Genomic DNA, 6,116 nt, shown 5'->3' on the forward strand with positions numbered 1-6,116 from the left:
GTTCATTCGCCCCACCATACACAGACTGAAAAGGTCTTTAAGTAGGAATGGTCACCCGTGTAGAGCTTCGGCAGCCCGAATCAAAGTCAGTAGCCTTTGTTCGTGACTTCGGGTGCCTGGTCTAATATTCGGTGGCCCGAACTCATGTGTTCGGTCCCCCAGGGTTCGTTTTGAACTAATATGATCGGTCGCCCGAGTTGGTGAACCATCCCTTTCGAGGTGTTTGGGTGCCCGTGGGCAATACGCACAAAGAGATTCGGCTGCCTGAGAGTTTTGGATATGATAGGAATAATTTAAAAAGTCTCAAATGATTGAAATGCGTTTAGCCAGAGTTAACCTTGATTTACCGCAACTAAAATAATTTTAACCGGTTGAGGTTTGAGTGGCTGAACCTAGGTTCGGTAGCCTGACCAGACACAGACTAAAAAGGTCTTTAAGTAGGTTTGGTCGCCCGAGTAGAGCTTTGGCAGCCCGAATCACAGTTAGTAGCCTTTGTTTGTGACTTCGAGTGCCCAGTCCAATATTCGATGGCCCGAACTCATGTGTTCGGTCGCCCGGGGTTCTTTTTGAACTAAGATGATCGGTCACCCGAGTTGGTGAACTGTCAATTTCAAGGTGTTTGGGCTCCCGTGGAAAGTACGCACAAAGAGGTTCGGCCGCCCGAGAGCCCAAGTCAACTATTGCCTTGTAAACAGTTCGGGTGACCGGGGAGTTTTGAACTCGAGGGTTCAGTTACTTGAGCTCTCTCAAGTTGTTAGGAAATGTTCAATTTAAGCACAATTTCAACACACCTATATATTATATACTATGTGTGTGAGTGTCGGGACCTAGAGTCTTACTATGGCCTTATTGAGCTTACCGTATATCCAATATGCATGATGTGCAGGTAAGGTACATAAAGACCACATCCTAAGTTGCTATTACAAACCCATATTACAAATTTTGAATTTACCATTACAAAAATGAAAGGTCTTCAAGGACTTCTAGTTGCTTCAAGTGTCCTTCCTTGGGATGTTCATTTAAACCTGCACAAACACTTGAGAGTTATCAAATAACTAAGTTTTTGTCATTATCAAAATCGGGTGCGACCTTTAAGGTCAACATTCTCTCCCTTTTTGATGACGACAAATACACAATGCAAAAAACGGGTTTAGCCTTAAGAGGCTCCCCCCTAACAATGTGCATCATGTATTTAACTCAATTTTTGCCCCATTTCTCCCATTTTTGGCAACAGAAAAAAGGGTTAGAAGAGATAAGAATGCTATGTAATGGGTAAGTAGAATATTTATACATTAAAAGTTTTGGAAAGATTTAGAAAAATTTCAGCAGAGTGTCGTTTGAAAAAAGGACTTTCAAAAACAGATCTTGTATAAATAGTGCCCTATTTGAGTTTATAAATTCCTAACAATTTATCCACAACTACTCAAATAGTTCCAGTATGATCAAGCAGTAAAATATAAAGCTCAATACTATCATGCAATAAAATATAAAGTCCACTGGCATTATGTAATAGCAATAAGAATTATGCACACAAGTCCAATAATCACTAAGTCTTAGGCACATCAACAATAACAGTAGTTGCTAAGACTTGTAAATTTTATTAGAGAGCTCCCCCTAAATTTATACAGACTATGATATGTCTAAGAAGCCTCTCTATTGTGCATTAGACCTAACTCACATCTCATTTGTATAAGCCTATCTTCGAGAAGTGGTTTAGTGAATATATCTATACCCACCGTTCCTTATTGCATACAAACTCAAAAGCCACATCTCCTTTTTGCACATGATCACAAAGAAAGTGATGTATAATCTCAATGTGTTTAGTTCGTGAATGTGAGATAGGATTTTTAGAGATGTTGATTGCACTAGTATTATCACATTTAATCGGTATTTTTTCATAGTGCAATCCAAAATCCATAAGTTGTTGTTTCATATAAAGAGTTTGAGCACAACAATTTCCGTCCGCAATATATTTAGCTGCTCATACTTTTTCTATTAATCTTACTACCGACAAAGTTAGCATCAGTATCACTAACAATCTCAAATGTAGTATGCTCAGGGTACCACAAGCCTAACTCTATAGTCCTAATTAGGTACCTAAGGATTCGTTTAACAGTTTTTAGATAAGATTCCTTAGGAGCAGCCTGAAACCTAGCACATATACACACACTAAACATAATGTCAGACCTACTAGTAATGGAAGCATGGACCTATTATAAAACTTATCTAGAAAGAAGTTAGTCAAAGGTTTACCAAATACAAAATTTATGAAAGATAAAATTTGTGATGTTTGTCAACTTGGAAAGTAAATTAAAACAAATTGAAAAAAAAAAAAAAAAAAACATATCTCTACTAGTAGACCCTTAGAACTTATTCATTTAGAGTTGTTTGGTCCTACTATAACTCAAAGCATAGGAGGTAAGTAATATGCCTTTATTATAGTTGATGAGTACTCTAGGTTTACATGAGTATTGTTTTTAGCCTCCAAGGATGAAACTTGTAACATGTTAATAAATATATGTAAGAAACATCAAAATGAAAAATGATATAATGTTTCAAATATAAGGAGTGATCAAGGAAAAGAATTCAACAAAGAAGTTGACAATTTTTGCAATGAATATGGAATTAGTCATAAATTTATAGCACTTAGAACTCCACAAGAAAATGGAGTTGTTGAAAGAAAGAATAGAACTCTTCAAGAAATGGCAACAACAGTGTTAAATGAACATAATCTACTCAAATACTTTTGGGCTAAAGCGGTAAACACCGCATGCTATGTGATAAATAGAGTTTCAATAAGATCAAGTTTGAATAAAACTCCCTATGAACTTTAAAAAGATAGAGGTCTAACATTTCTTATTTTCATGCTTTTGGATGCAAATGTGTTGTATTCAAGGATAAAGATGATTTAGGTAAATTTGATGCAAAAGTTGATGAAAGTATATTCTTAGGGTGTTCATTAAAAAGCAAAGCTTTTAGAATATACAATAAAAGAACTCTTACAATCTTGGAATCAATTCATGTAACATTTGATGAAGAAAATACATTCAATAAATGAATAAAAGGTGAAGGAGTTCAAACTACTCAAAAACCAGAAGACTTGGACAAAGTAGAAGTAAAAGAAGAAGAAAATGAAGTAAAATCAAATAATGATGCTATTGAAAACACTGAATTACCCAAAGAATGGAAATATGTAAGAAATCATCTGAAAGATCAAATAATAGGAGAACCATCATGAGGTATAACTACAAGATCTTCTTTGAAAAATATATGTAATCATTATGCTTTCTTATCTCAAGATGAACCAAAGAATGTAGAAGAAGCTCTAAGTTATGACTCATGGATAATTGTCATGCAAGAAGAATTAAATCAATTTGCAAGAAGCAAAGTATGGAAATTAGTTCTCAAATCGAAGAACCATTCAATCATTGGAACTAAGTCGGTATTTAGAAATAAAAATGACGAAAATGGAATTGTATTAAGAAATAAAGTTAGACTTGTAGTTCAAGGATACACAAAGAAGAAAGAATAGATTATGATGAAACATTTGTTCCCGTAGCTAGAATGGAAGCAGTTAGACTGCTTTTAGCTTAAGCATCTCATAAGGAATTCAAATTGTATCAAATAGATGTAAAAAGTACCTTTTTAAATGGTTTTATAAATGAAGAGGTATATATAGCACAACCACTAGGATTTAAGGAGATTCAAAAACATGATTATATGTACAAGTTAACTTAGGCGTAATATGATTTGAAACAAGCCCCTAGGGCTTGGTCTGAAAGACTTAGTAGATTCTTACTAGAAAAGGGGTTTTCTAGATGAAAGGTTGATAGAACCTTATTTATTAAGATTAAGAAAGATGATCTGCTCATAATCCAAATTTATGTAGATGATATCATATTTGGTGCAAATAATGATGATCTATGTAAGAAATTTGCTAAATGTATACAAGAGGAATTTGAAATGAGCATGATGGGAGAATTGAACTACTTCCTAGGATTACAAATCAAACAAGCAAAGAATGGAACTTTTCTAAGTCAATCCAAATATAGAAAAGATATGCTTAAGAAATTCGATATGGAAAGTAGTAAGCCCATAGGTACTCCCACAAGTACTTCCATAAGCCTTGATAAATATGAAAAATGGAAACCGATAGATATGAAATATTATAAAGGTATGATAGGAAGTTTGCTATGCCTAACAGCTATAGGCCGAATGTAATGTTTATTGTACGCATGTGTGCGCGATTTCAATTAGCACCTAAAGAATCACATCAAGTGGCCTCTAAAAGAATACTAAGGTACTTGATAGGTACAATCAATTTAGGACTTTGGTATCCTAAGGACACCGGATTTGAAATGATTAGTTATTCGAATGCCGATTATGCAGGGTGTAAGATTGATATAAAGGTACAAGTGAGACTTGTCATTTTCTAAGACGATCCCTAGCATCTTGGTTTTCTAAGAAACAAAACTCTGTACCCTTATCAACACCTGAGGCTGAGTATGTAGAAACTGGGAGTTGTTGTGTACAAACCTTGTACATGAAAAAACAATTAGAGGACTATAATCTAGAATATTCCACCATAACAATTGAGTGTGATAACATAAGTGCAATAAACATCTCTAAAAATCGAATATCACACTCAAGAACTAAACACATCGACATAAGATACCACTTTCTAAGAGATCACATTCAAAAAGAAGATATCCTACTTGAATTTATAAATAAAAATGACTAATGGGTGGATATCTTCACAAAACCTCTACCCGAAGAAAGATTTATATCAATTAGAAGAGAACTTGGGTTGTTACATAGTAGGGAAGTGATTTAGGAAGGTTTCATGTTAAGTATAAAGAGAAATTTAAAAAATTAAGGACTTCAGGCGACTGAGCTTGGAAGTTCAGGCGCCTACACAGTGTATTTTTTAGGCTCAAATGCCTGAGCCATCAGACCTTAGGCGACTAAGGTGCTATTGCCTGCTGAAATTCATTTCAGTAAATATTCAGGCAACTAAGCTAAATCTTTAGGCACCTAAATTCATGGGTACTGTATATTTTTAAGCGTGAAAACCCTAACTCTTCATACTTTAGGCTACTGAACTCTGCTCCATTACTCACCCGAATCTCCAACCCTTGATCTCCCTTGATTCTTCACTCAAAATCCCTCTAGTCAAAGCCCCAAAATCCTTTTCCTACTTATTTTCCCATGGATTCTAGGGTTTCTCTTGGCTAATTTCTTCCATCCTCCAAAAATTTAAGATGCCTTGCACCAAGACTACAACAAATCGAGGATCTTCGTCCAGAAGGGATGATAACAACATCAAAGAATGGCTTGTCGCCCCTTAATCAAAGCTTTGATATCATTCTCATCTCCATTCTACGGACCCAATTTATGGTAAAGTCATTGACACCACTTTCTTCGATTCAAAATTTCTAGAAGTCCTACCTATGTTTAGTAATATCAGTTGGAAAATTTTCGTAGTTTATCAATCCAAAGGATTGTATCACAACCTGGTCAAAATTTTTTATGCAAACATAATCCATGGCGAAAATGTTCTAACCATTGAGGTTAGAGGGAAGAAGATTGTTTTGACTCCACAATTCTAGGCTCCCATTTTGCATATCACCTGGGGTGAATTTGGATGTCCAGCCTTTGCTCAAACTTGGATTCTATAGTAAGGCTTCACACTCGAAGAATTTTTCCCACTAATTATGGTAGAAGAAGTTGTTTATTTTGGCCATCCACCTATGTATAAATAGTTGAATCTTCAGGCTCAAATACATCACGAAAACATCACCAACAACATCCTACCAAAGGCTAGGTCATATGATGTCAATTTCTTTGTGTTATAGTGTTTACTAAAGGGGAAGAAACTTGGTCTCTCTAGCCTAATTTTGAAATGGATGTGGGCCAAATTGGAAGCTACTCATGTAACTCTTCCGTATGGTGGTCTAATGAACCTCATCTATGCTCAACTTAATGTTACCACACCTATTTAATTGCTCATAAAACGTATAAGATATAATATTTTCACTTCCACAACCCTCAAGAAAATGGGCTATGAAAAGCATGATTAGGGTTGGTTTTTGAAAGGGGGACGACCTCAAAGGCCA

Source organism: Malania oleifera, chromosome 12 (assembly GCF_029873635.1).
Source record: "Malania oleifera isolate guangnan ecotype guangnan chromosome 12, ASM2987363v1, whole genome shotgun sequence".
Classification (NCBI taxonomy): Eukaryota; Viridiplantae; Streptophyta; class Magnoliopsida; order Santalales; family Ximeniaceae; genus Malania; species Malania oleifera.